This window comes from Neofelis nebulosa, chromosome 8 (genome assembly GCF_028018385.1).
Source record: "Neofelis nebulosa isolate mNeoNeb1 chromosome 8, mNeoNeb1.pri, whole genome shotgun sequence".
Taxonomy (NCBI): domain Eukaryota; kingdom Metazoa; phylum Chordata; class Mammalia; order Carnivora; family Felidae; genus Neofelis; species Neofelis nebulosa.
Window position 1 is genome coordinate 138,110,341 of NC_080789.1, and position 14,786 is coordinate 138,125,126.

The following is a 14,786-nucleotide window of genomic DNA, read 5'->3' on the forward strand; positions in this document are numbered from 1 at the left end:
TGTGGGAACCTGGAAAGGTTTTACAAGTTTGTACTATTGGGTGGTTCCTTCTCATCACAGGTGCACTTCCAGATCTATTGTGTGTCACCAGAGAGGCCAGTCTGAGCCAACAATGGCAGGGGGAGAGTGAGAAAGATTTGAAAAAAGTTTCTCAAGCTACTGGGCAAAAGTCAGGTGAGAAAGTGACAATGTTGGGACGCCTGGGTGGGTCACTCAGGTAAGCCTCTGACTCATGGTTTCAGCTCAGGGCATGACCTCACAGTTCGTGAGTTCGAGCCCCACATCAGACTCTACGCTGACAGTGTGGAGCCTGCTTGGGATTCTCTGTCTCCCTCTCTCTGCCCTTCACCTCTACCCCCTCCCTACTCTCTCATAGTAAATACACATTAAAAAGATTATAAAGAAAGCAACAATATATAGGTTAGAGATAATCAGAAATCTGGCCCAGCATAGCCTAGTTACTACCTGGAAAAATATTCACGGACAGGACACTTGAGGGTAGATGGAGAGAAAGGGATTCTATGAGGGGTGTGAGGGTTAATTTTATGTGTCACCCTGACGGGGCCAAGGGACGCCCAGGTAGCTGGAAGGTTATTTTCCTATTATTTCCGGTTATTATTTCCAGGCACATGCGTGAGGGTGTTTTCACAAGAGATGAGCACTGTGTTTGCAAGACTGGGTAAAAGGCGGCCGTCGGCAAGGTAGGCATTGCCCACTCGGCTGAGGGCCTACGTACAACAGAGAGGTGGGGGAAGGGAGAATTTGCCCTCCCTGCCTGAGCTGGGCCATCGCTTTTGTCCTGCTCTCAGACCAGGACTTACACGACAGGTTCCCTTGTTTCTCAGGCTTTTGCGCTTGGACTGAATCACACCAGCAGCTTCCGGGTTCTCCAGCCACAGATGGGAGACGGTGGGACTTCTCAGTCTCCATAACCACGTGAGCCGACTCTGATAATAAACCCTTATATCTGCATTTATCTCTCTATATCCCGTTAGTTCTAGTTCCCTGGAGAACCCTGGCTACCACAACGACTGAGTGGTTCGCAAATCTCGCTGTCATAACTCAACGTGGTGATCCCGTTTGACCTTGAACCTAGGACCCATCATTTGCTATGCACCAGTGTTGTTTAGATTTGGCATTTGTGAAGATATAGCCTATCACCCCCTGAGCTTTTTGCTTCTTGTCAGGGCGGTAATGTAGGAAAGCAGCTAGGCTGGGATTTCCGGGGCTTAGGGTCAGACGGAGCTGAAACGTCAAATCCCGCACCCCGATTTACCAGGGGGGCGGCAATGGCGGTCATGCAACCTTCCTGATCTATTCCAGTTGCTCTCAGCGCGGATCAGTCACCTGGAGGGCTTGTTCAAACAGATCGCTGAGCCCCACTCCCAGAGTTTCTGACTCGGTGGGTCTGGGGTGGGGCCTGAGGTACATTTCTAGTAAGTTCCAGGGCTGCTGCTGCTGGTGGGGGTATCGGGAGAAGCCACACTGTGAGGCCACTGTCCTTGTCTGCTGCGGTCCGCCCTTCACCAGACTGTGTCGTTTTACTTTCTAGCCCGGGTGTAAGGAAATGTCCTTGAAGCCTCATTTGTTAGGGAAACACGGAGTTTCGAGACTCCGCACCCAGCCAGGCTGTTTCCCATGTGGACCCTGCTCCATGCTTCCTGGAGGAACCGCTTGGACCACATTTCTTTCTTTCCTTCTTTCTCTTCCTTCTCTTTCTCTTTTTCTCTCCCTTCCTTCCTTCCTCTCTCTCTCTTTTCTCTTTCTTTCTCTCTCTCTTTCTTAAAATATATTATTTTTTTTAATGTTTATTTTTGAGAGAGACAGAGACAGAATGTGAGTGGGTTAGGGGCAGAGAGAGAGGGACACACAGAATCCGAAGCAGGCTCCAGGCTCTGAGCTGTCAGCACAGAGCCCGACGCGGGGCTCGAACCCACGAACCGCGAGATCATGACCCGAGCCTCCCCAGGCACCCCAGGGACCAGGTTTCTAAGGCTGAGGCCCCGGAGACGCGCTCTGCAGGCCTTGACCGTAAGGCACACGGTGGTGCTGTCCCCCGTGCCGCCCTCTGCTTAGGCGTCCAGCTGTGGCCCAGCCGCCCGTTGAGTGTGGTGCCGACAGAGGAGGGCACATTACCTGAAACCAGCTGCAAACCATTTTCCTCAGGCCGCTCCGGCTACTGAAGGAAATGATTGATGAACGGAAGGGGCCCCGCGACGTCAGATAAATCTCTGTCTTACCAGTGAGTAAGCCCTTGCCCCGCAAAGCGGGGTTCTTTGGTGTTTCTTCTACTTCCGAGCAAGTCAAGGCCCTTTGGAAAGCCGGCCCTCCGCAGCTTTGTGAGGTCAAGGGGACGAATCCTGCCATCTTTCTGCACCGAAACACGGAAAACAAAGACGCAGCTTAGGGGGACAGTGCTGCCCACCAGAAGGTCACCTTGAGACAGCGTCTCTCCGTGAGATACCCGCTCATATCGGGAAGCGGCCACATCCAAGCACATGGCAGGACGGAGAGGGCCTCTCACTTTTGGGAATTTGCCAGACTGTGTCCTGGGCCGCACCCTATTTCCTCAGGAGGCCCTTTGGCCCAAGCTGGGACATCTGGTCCCCTTAGGAAATCAGGATGCCCCCCTGGGCTTGTGGCGGACTCCCCAGGGGACACGGGGAAGGCCGTTGCCTGGGGTCGGGATGATTTCCTCCAGGGAGGGAATGGGACAGCAGCCCAAGGTGAGGGACAGGAAAGCTGGGGCTTTTAGGAGCGTTTAGGGTGTATTCGACCACAAGGAGACCCCAGAATCAAAGTGGGGGGCGTCGGGGTGGCTCAGTGGGTTGAGCATCTGACTTTGGCTCAGGTCATGATCTCGGGGTTCCTGAGTTCAAGCCCCGCGTCGGACTCTGTGCTGACAGCTCGGAGCCTGACGCCTGCTTCGGATTCTGTGTCTCCCCCTCTCTCTCTCTCTCTCAAAAATAAACATTAAAAAAAAATTTTTTTTTAACTGTGTTCTCTCAGGGAACAGGGAGTTGAGCTGCAGGCAGGCCCCAGGTCATCTAACCCCCGGCCCTAGACCATCGCAGGTGGTCCCCTGGGCAGAGGGCCACTGTGACGCCCCCACACGTCAGTGTCCAGAGGAGGAAGCGACATCGTCTCTTTTCTGTTGTTCTCTTGTGGGAGGGGGAAGCATTCCCTAAATCTCCCCAGCCGACATCCCTTGTCTTTCTACAGCGCCCCCCCCTCTCCGCCCCACTCAGCAGACACGGGGTAGATTTGAATTCACGTCCAACCCTGAACCAATCGCCAACAAGGAGTCACTGAGATTTGTTCACACTATCACTGGCGGGAGTGGGTGTCGGGGGTCCACGGGGACCCCCTTGAAGGGAGCGCAGGGAATAGAGAAAAAGACCACCTTCCATGGCACAGGACACGTGAGGTGCTGATCCGTGAATAAGGAGGATCAGCTGAATAAGGAGATGGCTGAGCTGTAAATGCCAGGGGAAGGAGCACAGGGGAGTTTTATTCCGGGGACGGATTTCAGTCAGGGAGTGATAAGAGCAGAAACATGCATGCATATTCTGGAATGTTCTGGAAGATGGGCAGCAAGCAGCGAAGGGGGGCGCGGGGTCTGTGAGAGGTATGAGAGGGAGGGAGAAAAGTGAGGAGGGTGGTGCCTGTCAATCCGGACTACTGTCCACTGGATGGGTGACCAACAGGGTAAGTGTGGGGGTGGCTGGCCTGGTGAATCCAAGCCTCAGCTCCTGGGAAAATGGGATGCCGTATAAAATAACATAAAGGGATGGAGAAATGGGGCAGGCTGCCCTGCGGCCACTCCCTCACCCACCTGAGGACCCTGGTTCCCAGTCACCTGACAGGGGCGCTCTAAGGTCACGCATCTGACCTTGCCGCTCAGAGCCAGGAGGCAGAGGCAGTGAAACAGCCAAGTCAAGAATGAAAAGACTTACGGACCTCGGAACTGGTGGAAATGAGGGCCGGGGAGCCTGGGTCCCGCCCGTGTGCTAACGGCCTAACTCCCCACTCAGCCTGTAGCATCAACAGAGCCGAGATTCCCAGAGTACAGAACTTCCTTTCTCCCCGCAGGGGCCAGCTTGTCCTTGCTGGCACTCAAAAGCTCGAGGGGATCCTTGGCTCTCTGACCTTGGCCAAGCTGGGAAGGTTCTCTCTCCTTTTATGTAACCCAAATAACGACAAGAAGAGAGTCCCACAATCTTTATTTGGGGGAGTTAGCCCCCTGAAAGCAGTCCCACTATTTCCACATGTTTCCAGCAACAAGCTCAGCCTAGGGGCTCATTCTCTCCTGTAAAAACCCTGGCGTCCAGTCTCGTCACCCTTGTGAGTCGGTTCCTCAGGGGAGAAGGAATGGGACCGTCCTCTTGAAAGCCTGAGAGTTCCACTCTGAGCCTTCTCCAAGGCTCCATTCTTTAGTCTCTGTAGTGGTCAGGGGAGCCAGCTGCTGTAACAAATAGTCCCAAGCCCCAGGGGTATAATACGATATAGTTTACGTTTTCTCCATGGCACTGGGGACGTGGGTTGGTGGGAGGGCTCTGCTCCCTGTGGTCAACACGTAGGGCCTTGGGATTCTCTGAATCTCTTCCCACAGATAAGGGAAGAAAGGACACGTGGAAGACACCTTCTCCTCCACCTCAGCTGGGGCGGGTGGGGGGGGAGATGCCCTCCACTGCCACTTATAGCCTATTGGGGAGAACAGGTTCCCCCTCGATGGAGAGGGGCTGAGAATGTAGCATAGCTCTCTGGTGGGGAGTTTGCAAGCATGGATACTGGCGAACAGCTAGCCAGAGTCTGCCACTGTGCCCAGGTCATGCGCATGTATTGAAACATGCCAAACGCATCCTCCTCCTAGAATTTCCCTCGGTGGTGGTGGGCCAGATTCAGCTCGTGGGCCATAGTTGGCTAACCCCTGCTGTCAAAGCTTAAATATGCCAGAGCCAAAGTTTTTCAACTTTCTTGACTTTTCCCATGTGGTCCCAAGATGGCTGCCACAGCTCCAACCATCATGTCCTTGTTCCAGGCAGGAAGAAAAAGCAAGGAGCAGGGACAAAGCAGGGTCTGCCAGCTATATAAGGCTTGTTTATTGGAGGCCCCACCCAATAGCTTCAGTTTTTTTTTAAAAACTGAAAAACTAAAAAAAATTGTTTTAAGGTTTATTTTTGAGAGAGAGAGAGACAGAACGTGAGCAGGGGAGGGGCAGAGAGAGAGGGAGACACAGAATCCAGGCTCTGATCTGTCAACACAGAGCCCAACATGGGGCTTGAACTCACGAACTGTGAGATCATGACCTGAGCCCAAGTTGGACATTTAACCTACTGAGCCACCCAAGCGTCCCTAATAGCTTCTATTTAATGAAGATATTCTTATTAACGAAGAAAGAGGAACAGATAGTTAAGGGGTGACTTAGATGAATAAAACTTATAAGAAAACAAATAACAGATGTTAAATAGCACCCAGCAGTTCCTACCACTGCTGCTTGTTTTTTGGAAACAACCCTCCAAGGATCTGTCCATAAAGCCTCCCCCGTTCACTCATTTCAGGTCACTAACTTCACTCCGTGCTGAAGTCCTCAGAGGAGGGTACAACCTTCACAGTGTAACGCTGCAAAAAGATTTCTGGAACTTTCTGATCCTTGTCAAAAACAAGAGACCACACAAGTCAACAACTCCCGTCCAGCTGCGTGGGGAACGAGGTGGAGGCCGGGGAGCAAGGATGTGGTGTGGGGCTGCCCACAGTGACCGTGGGCAGCTGGAGGGGACAGCTGGAGGCTCCCGGCCTCGGGGACAGGACTGATGGCCCGCGGTGGGTGCCTGGGACTCTGTCCGGGGAAGCAGATTCCATGACGTCTCTGGGCCGTCATTTCTAATGCTCCCTCTTCCAAAAGCATTTTATGACAGGGTGGGAGTTCTCGAGCCCCAGGTTTTGCTGTTTTTCTGCAAGTGTCTCCAAACTGCAGCAGAGACCCTGTGGACACTCTTGGTCCCGAGGCACGGAGTGCTGCAGAGAGTGCCTGACATGCACACCCAGGGAGGCCCATGTCCTTAGGGACGAAAGTGTCATAGTCTCTTCCATTCTCTTTCCCAGCATCCCTTTCTGCTCTGCAGAATGGGCGCCTTCTTTTGAGCGACTGGTGACAAGGACAGGACGAGAAGTTAGCATTAGAACCCGGGAGGGCTGGTAGGGAAGAGGAGGGGACTGCCATGCCCCCCGCCAGCCTGTCCCCTTGGTCGAGTGACGGCCCTAGGCGGTGGTTTGCGTCCCCTGGTTTTTACATATTTTTAGTGACTCTGACACCCATCTGGGCCCCTCCCTTCTCTTTCTGGCACTTTCTCGTCCAGCTTCCATGTTTTCTAGTGCATGGCTCAGACCCTGTCCGTGCAGCTGGTGGTTCTGGAAGGAGATTCGTGCTGGTTATCTGTGGCTTTGGGACTGGAATCTGTGTCTCCCACCGTAATCGGTACCCGCCCCCCCCTCCCCCCGCCCCCCGCCAGACATCCGTGTGAACACGAGGAGGCGTCTGGCCAGCTGCAAACCCCACGCGGCCTTCTCTGCCTCTCCTCCGTCTCGCTGTGAAAATGAGCTCAGACTGTGTGGAAGGCTCGCCAGCTCAGAGCTAAACTCCTCGGTTTTCAGGGCTTCAGCTCATGTGGGGCCTTTTCAGAATCTTCATAAATTCTCTCCGACCGAAGACGCGCTCCCTCTCTGGGCTTCCGCCTGTGTTACTTACAACCGCACTCAAAGCACCTGACGCTTCTGTGACAGTCTGATCAGACGCCATTCTAATAATTAATTCATGAGCTTGTGGAGTTGCCCAAACCGTAGGTGCCCTGAGGGTGGCGACCGGGTCCTGGCTCTCATCAGCCATAATCCTGGTGACCTGCCTGGGTGTGCCTCAGGATGGTGTGTCCCGTCCCCGGGTGCCCACAGTGCGGGGGAGGGGTGCTGCCGCGCCCTCCCCGTCTCTCTGGTGCATACTGGGCACTGAGGAAAGAGCCCGAACATCTCAGGACTTTATTTTGTTATCATTTCCACGTAGACACTGAGCCACGAGTAGCACGACTGCAGGCGAAGCCCCCTGGAGACGCTGAGAGGTCCAAGAGCGGACAGCTTGGCTAGGCCATTTCTGGGGTCAGTGGCTAAAGAGGGGGGGCTGCCTGATAGCGGAGTTTGAGCTTCAGCTGCAGCGTGGCGTGAACAGGTGATGACGTCCCTGCCCTGAGCTTGTTGACCAGACAAGGCAGGAAGCCTTCCATGGAGATTTCCAGAACCTGCCAGAAAGAAGTAGCCTTCTGGCCAAGATGTCGGCCACCACCAGCTTCACCCCCACAGCGGACAGAAGTTCAACTGCCCTTTGGGCTTTCTGACCTTTGAACCAGTAGTGATCGGCACGTCCTGGCCTCACGACCAGTCTGCAGAACCTTGTCCTCAAGCCGGAGTCTGTAACAACCGGAGACAAAGCTGGGTGGCTTCTATATCAGAGACCAGCCCTGCCATGCAGGGTGGTCAGTGATGGGCCAGCTCCTGGAGGATCAATGGAGGAGATCGCTCGCGATTTTTCTGGAACCTTCTGTGAAGGTTCTCTCTCCCAAGGCCGGTCCTCCCTCTCTCCCAGGGAGAGAAGGCTTCCTCCTCCATCCCCTGTATCTCCCAAGGGAGTGTATGTGCCCTGGTCTGGCCGTCTGTCCTGAGCTCTAGCCGCCTCACCATCCGGTGCTGAGGGGGCCCTGCTACCTGAGGCAGGGACTGGCCACCACCACCAGAGGGCGTCTGCCCGTCTTTGGACAAGTCAGGATTTGCTCTGAGAGGACAGGGAAGCTTTTGAATCATGGGCCTTTGCTCTATCCTTGGGACTAAAGGAAACATGTCTACTTTTTCTGCAAATAACAACGACGATGATGATTTGTCTTCATCAGCTTGGGCCGCCTTAGCCACAGACATTTATTCCTCGCGGTTCTGGAGGCTGCAAGCTCAAGACCAAAGTGCCGGCAGACTTGATTCCCTTCTTGCCATGTCCTCACACGGTGGCGAGAGTCAGCTCTGGTCCCTCTTATAAAGACACGGATCCTCCCACAACCTGATTCCTTGTCACTATTATGAAGCTTCCATTTCTCTCTTATTTTTTTTAAAGTTTATTTATTCTGAAAAATTCCCGTAGAGTTAACACAGCACTGTATTGGTTTCAGATGGACAATATAGTGATTCAACAATTCTATGCACTACTCAGTGCTCATCGCGAGGAGTGTGCTCTTAGTCCCCGCCACCTGCTTGCTGTCCCTCCCTCCCCCTGGTGACCATCAGTGTGTCCTCTGTATTGAAGAGCCTGGTTTTTCTGGTCTTTTTCTTTGTTTCGTTTCTTAAATTCCACATGAGTAAAATCATACGGTATTTGTCTTTCTCCGACTGGCTTATTTCACTTAGTATTATCCTCTCCAGATCCATCCGTGTTGTTGCCAATGGCAAGACTCCATTCTTCTTTAAGGCTAATCTTCCACTGTGTATTCATAGCACATCTTCTTTATCTGTTCATCTGTCGATGGGTCCTTTGGCCGCTTCCACAAATTGGCTATTGTATGTAATGCTGCTATACACATAGGGGTGCATGGATCTTGTCGAATTAGTGTTTTTGTTTTCTTTGGGTAAATACCCACTAATGGGGTTACTGGATCTTATAGCAATCCTATTTTTTTAATCTTTTTTAAAAAACTTTATTTTGAGAGAGAGAGAAAGAGAGAGTATGAGAGAGTGCACACACGCACGAGGTGGGGGAGGGGCAGAGAGGGAGGGAGACAGAGAATCCCAAGCAGGCTCCACGGTGTCAGCACAGAGCCCAAGGGGCTCGATACCACAAATGGTGAGATCACCACCTGAGCTGAAGTCAAGAGTCGGACGCTTAACCAGCTGAACCACCCAAGCACCCACCCCTAGTAACTCTATTTTTAATTTTTTGAAGAACCTCCCTTCTGTCTTCCAGAGTGGCTGCACCAGTCTGCATTCCCACTAACAGTGCAGGAGGGTTCCCCTTTCTCCACATCCTCTCCAATACCTGTTGTCTGTGTTGTTTCTTTTAGCCATTCTGACAGGTGTGAGATGATATCTCATTGTCGTTTTGACTGTCATTTCCCTGATGATGAGTGATGTCGAGCACCTTTTCGTGTGTGTGTTGGCCATCTTTTTGGAGACATGTCTGTTCATGTCTTCTGCCCATTTTTAATTGAATTATTATTTTTTTTTTCTGATATTGAGTTCTATAAGTTCTTAATATATTTTGGACGTTAACCCCTTAGCAGATGTATCATTTGCAAATATCTTCTCCCATTTGGTAGGTTGTCTTTTTGTTTTGTTGATGCTCTCCTTTCCTATGCAGAAGCTTTTTATTTTGGTATAATCCCAATACTTTAATTTTGCTTTTGTTTTATCTTATTTTGCTAATTTTGCTTGCTATAGGCGATATACCTAGAAACATGTTTCTATGGCTAATTTCAAAAACAAATTGCCGCCTACGTTTTCTTCCAGGAATTTTATGGTTTCAGGTCTCACATTTAGGTCTTTAATCCATGTTGAGTTTATTTTTGTATATAGTGTAAGGAAGCGGTTCAGTTTCATTCTTTTGCATGTAGCTGTCCAGTTTTCTCAACACTATTTGTTGAGGAGACTGTTTTTTTTCCCACTGCGTATCCTTGCCTCCTTCGTCATAATGGACCGTGTAAGCTCTATTCTGTCCTATTGATCTATGTGTCTATTCTTGTGCCAGTACCATTTTTGATTACTATAGCTTAGTAGTATATCTTGAAATCTGGGATTGTAATACCGTAATACCTCCAGTTTTGTTATTTTTCAAGATTTCTTTGGCTATTCTGGGTCTTCTGTGGTTGCATACAAATTTGAGGATTCTTTGTTCTAGTTCTGTGAAAAATGCTGCTGGTATTTTGATAGGGATTGCATTAAATCTGTAGATTACTTTGGGTAGTATGGACATTTTAACAATGTTTGTTCTTCCAATCCATGAACATGGAATATCTTTCCATTTGTTTGTGCTCTCTTCAGTTTTTTTTTCATCAGTATTTTGCAGTTTTCAGCATACAGGTCTTTTGCTTCCTTGGTTAAGTTTACTCCTGAGTATTTCGTTATTTCTGGTACAACTGTCGAGGCAATTGTTTTCTTAATTTCTCTTTCTGCTACTTAGTGATTAGTGTGTAGAAATGCAACAGATTTCTGTGTACTGATTTTGTATCCTTGAGCCCTCATTTCTTGAGCATGCACGATGTGTCCCCAAAGCTATCCCAGGTAAGTGTGCCTGTCTTGTTTTCAGATGAGAGAAGGTTCTGAGAAGTTAAACCATTTACTCAAGATTACATTGTAAGGAAGAGACGGCAGGTGGAGAGGAACCTGGGTGTATCTTCTAGTTTCTTCTTGTTGCTTTGTCGCCTGTGGAGATGGCTTGCGTGCCCCACAGTCCATCTGCCCAACCCTCTGAGTTTTCCTGTCTCAACACTAAGTGTCTCCCTTCCCTTCATCACTTCTTCAGACAACTTCACCTTTCTGGCTGCATGGCCTGACCTCGCTCCCTCAAATGACTGCCCTGCGTCAGAGAACAAATGAACTTCTTGCAAACAGGTGAGAATGTGTTAATCGTGTTCCTTATCTCTGGAAATAGAATTTTACTTTATTTAAAAAAATTTTTTTTAATGTTTATTTTTGAGAGACAGAGACAGAGCATGAGGAAGGGAGGGGCAGGGAAAGAGAGGGAGACATAGAATCCAAAACAGGATCCAGGCTCTGAGCTGTCAGCACAGAGCTCGACACGGGGCTTGAACTCGGGAACGGCAAGATCGTGACCTGAGCCGAAGTCGGATGCTTAACCAACTGAGCCACCTAGGCACCCCTAGAACTTTTTTTTTTTTTTTTTTTTTTTAACATTTATTCCTTTTTTGAGAGGCAGAGAGAGACAGTGTGAGCAGGGGAAGGACAGAGAGAGGGACACACACAGAATCTGAAGCAGGCTCCAGGCTCTGAGCTGTCAGCACAGAGCCCAACGTGGGGCTTGAACTCATGAACTGTGAGATCATGACCTGAGCCGAAGTCAGATGCTTAACCAACTGAGCCACCCAGACACCCCTATAATTTTACTTTAATAAGAGCTTTCTGGAGGCATGTCGTGTTGAGGCCCACATTATGAGTGTTGTGAGCCCTACACACTTTGCTCTCATGGTCTCTGCCTCTGTTAAGAAAAATTTTTTTAATTAACCACTGTATTGGTACAAAGATGAATTTAATCCAGGCTGGGCTCATTATTATATATTCATTATTATTATATTCATGTTTTCTTCTCATTTTAAAAGAGCTCGACGTTACAAGTATTGTGGGCCTGAAGCACTGTCCCTACTGTGCACAGAGACCAGGTGGCCCTGTGTGTCTTAACCCTTGATACTGAATAGGAAGTTAGTCACTGGGATGTGTGGCTAAGAGGCTGTTCTAGAATTCTGTTAACTGCTGAAGACAGAACCAAAGGAGAGGTTCTGGAGGTTAGCTTTTTTTAAAAAAATGTTTTTAATGTTTTATTTTTGAGAGAGAGAAAGACAGTGTGTGAGCAGGGGGTGGGGAGGGGCAGAGAGAGAGGGAGGCACAGAATCCAAAGCAGGCCCCCGGCTCTGTCTCAGCTGTCAGCACAGAGCCCGACAAGGGGCTCGAACCCACGAACCGTGAGATCATGACCTGAGCTGAAGTCGGACACTTAACCAACTGAGCCACACAGGTGCCCCTGGAGGTTAGCTTTTTAATGTCACCGTTTTGCTCCTATAAGCTTGGGGTCCCCCATGTGTCCTCAGCTTTCATAAAGGAGCCAAGGGTTCAGCCCAAAATATTGGCCAGCCACGGGTAGGACACACATTTATAGCCTGAGTCTTACTCTCAATTAAGGCTTCCTTAGCGTAAGGCCAGTGACCCACAGGGGTGAAAGGTGCCAGTTGGTTGGGGCAAAGTGGCACTTGCACTATGGGTCCCCAGCCTGGCCTTTTGTGTTTGGCCACATGGGGGCACCAATGAGCCAGCCTGATGTCCTCCCTGCCCAGGCCTAGTTTTGCCCAAGGAATCTCTGTGGCTCTCACCTGCCTCCTCTGCAAGAGAGAGGCCTTTCACTGGGCCCCCAGCCTGTCTGCAGTGTCCTCGGGCCCTCACAACCTTTGCCTTCTCTCACCTGCTTCCCAGGGTGGCTGCCAGGCCCTCTGCACCTGGAAACTAGAACCTTCCACCTTCCTGCTGCTAAGGCTTAGAGGTACGGGCAGAAAATGGGAGGAGGGCCGAGCCCCAACTGCAAATTCCACGGTCTCATCCAACAACTCATCTCCCAACAAGAGCTCTGCCTTAGCCTTGCTCAGAGACCGTTGCAATGAGAAATGCTGATTGTTGCTTTTTAATGGCAGTGCCTTCACGGTGCTGTGAATGCCCTTGTACTTGAACGTTTCCATGTCTCCAGCACGGGGCCCAGGGGCTGGCAGCAGCAGCCCCCCACAGCAGTGGCGCACAAGAGGGGGTGTTGGTGAAGAAAACAGAGTTCTAGGCCCTGTTCCTGAGACTGATTCCCTAGGCCTGGGGTGGGGCCAGAAATCGCCATTCTCCCAACCAGCTGGCCAGGTGAAATAAGGCCGTAGAAATGTTGTTGAAAGAACAGTTTTCATTAGTGGGTGTTCTTTATTTTTTTTTCTTCTACCCTTTCTTTTTTTGTTTCTTTTTGTTTTAAATCGTATCTCAGTGCCTTGGAATTCTGGCATATGGAGGATGTAAAAATAGCCTCGTTGTGAGCCAGCGTTTCCAGTCTCCTGTTTAGTCTGGGGCCGCACACATCCCCGCCCCCTCCACCCCCATCGGCCCTGGGGGGAGGCCTGCGTCCTGCCCCTCAACGACCCCAGGCACCAGGGGTCACTCCAGAACACGGACGCCGAGTACTCGCATTAAGGGCTCCCTGCGTCTTCCTGTCTGTCCCTGTCCCGCTCACCTGAGGGACCTCACAGAGCCAGGACGCTGCACGCCTCCTGCCCACCGCCCCCCACCCCTGCGGCGCACCTGCTCCCCCAACGCCGGGGCTCCAAACCAGCCCTAACACCAGCACAAAACAAAGGGGGACAAGTTAAAAAATGTATCTTGACCTCAAAGCCCAGAGCTGGGTTCACTTCCAAAGCACCAGTAAGGAGAGGGTCTGCCCGGGGAAGCGGGGGAACGCGCCGCAGGAGGGACAGTCCCCTTGCGGCAGGGCTGGGAGGGGGCCTGCAGAGTTGGCGGGGGGAGGGTCGGGGAGTGAGCGGGCCTGGGCCTCCCCTGGTGCGGCGGGGACAGCTCTCTGGCCCGTGGCCTCCTTTGGGAAGGGAGCACCCCTTTCTTTGCTCACCTTTCCAGGAGGCAGGGCGGGTCCGGCCCTAGCACACCTGGAGCCCGAGGGGTCCCCGCAGGAGGGGAGGCGCGGGACCCCTTCCTGGGGCCTGGAGCTGGCCCCCCCACCCCCCGCAGACTGGGCCGGTACCCCTGCCACCCAGGAGAGGAAGGCGTCACTCACCCACTCGTGCGTCCAGGCTTTGAGCATCTCCTGAGCACTCACTCTGTTCCAGGCTCTTTCTTAGCCTGGCAGGTGGACCTGCAGGTGTAGGGCTGGAAAGACTTGGTCTCTAGGCTCGGGCTCCTGTGTCCTCTCTGCTGCGAGACCGCCCAGCCCGGAGCTGGAGCCTTGACCGCAGCCGCGACCGTGGCGGGGCCTGCACCCAGAGCTCGCCCGCCAGCCTGGGGCCCATGCTCCGGAGAGGAAAATCCAGCGCCTCCCACAACCTGTGTGGAAATGCAGCTGTGTGTGGTCTCACGGAGCCGGCGGAGCCCTAATTCTGCCCACCTGAGCCCTCCAGGAAATCAGCCTCCAGCACATGGCCCTCCATAGCTTTTGTCCCCCTCCTTTTGAACACCAGACACCGCGTAAGGCTCAGGCCGGCACATCCCTCCTCCCTGACCCGAGTATGAGAAGGGGGGCCAGCCTCCCGAGCATTACCCTTGCACGGCCCTGCCATTCTGCACATTGTTTAACCTTCTAAGGTTCATTGCCTCATCGGGAACGCAAGGGTAATTGCCGTTCTTACCTCCGCAATCTCAAGAGGCTCATTATTATTCGATTTTCATTTTATGGTGGTCTCACAAAATACCAGGTGTGGCGCTCAGTGTTTTACGCGTGCTCAGACTGTCTCTACAGAGTAGGTGTTACCAGGATGGCCAGTTTGCTAGTGAGGGAGCAGAGGTCCAGAGAAGTAGAGGTGGAGTTGGGATTCCATCCTGGATGTTGGTGGGACTCCAGAACCCCACCCTGCCGCACCCCTCGGCCTCCCTGAGGCCCGCTTGACGTAGAACATCGTGTCCGTTTAAGGTGTACAACTGAGGCCCGCAGTAGCCATGGCCCCGTTCCACCTCACGGTGCGGAAAAGACGGTCAGCCACCAAGGGCCCCTGCTTTATGGCGCCTTGGCCTTCCCTTCAAAGCAGAATGCCGAGTCCTGCCCTGCCCTGCCCTCCCCCTCCCGCCCTTGGGTGATGGGGCGAGGTCACTGTGCTGGTTCAGTTGCGTGACCACCGTCCAGCATCGGGGCGAGGATCTCGCTCTGAAGCATAGCACTCTTCCTTCCTTCAGAAATCCTCCTTCTGGCTCCAGCCCTGTCTCCAGAGGTCAAGGCTCCTTCTTGCCTTGACGTCTCAAAGTTGTTGGGTTTCCACTGGGCCCTCTTCTTCTCCTTCTTCTCC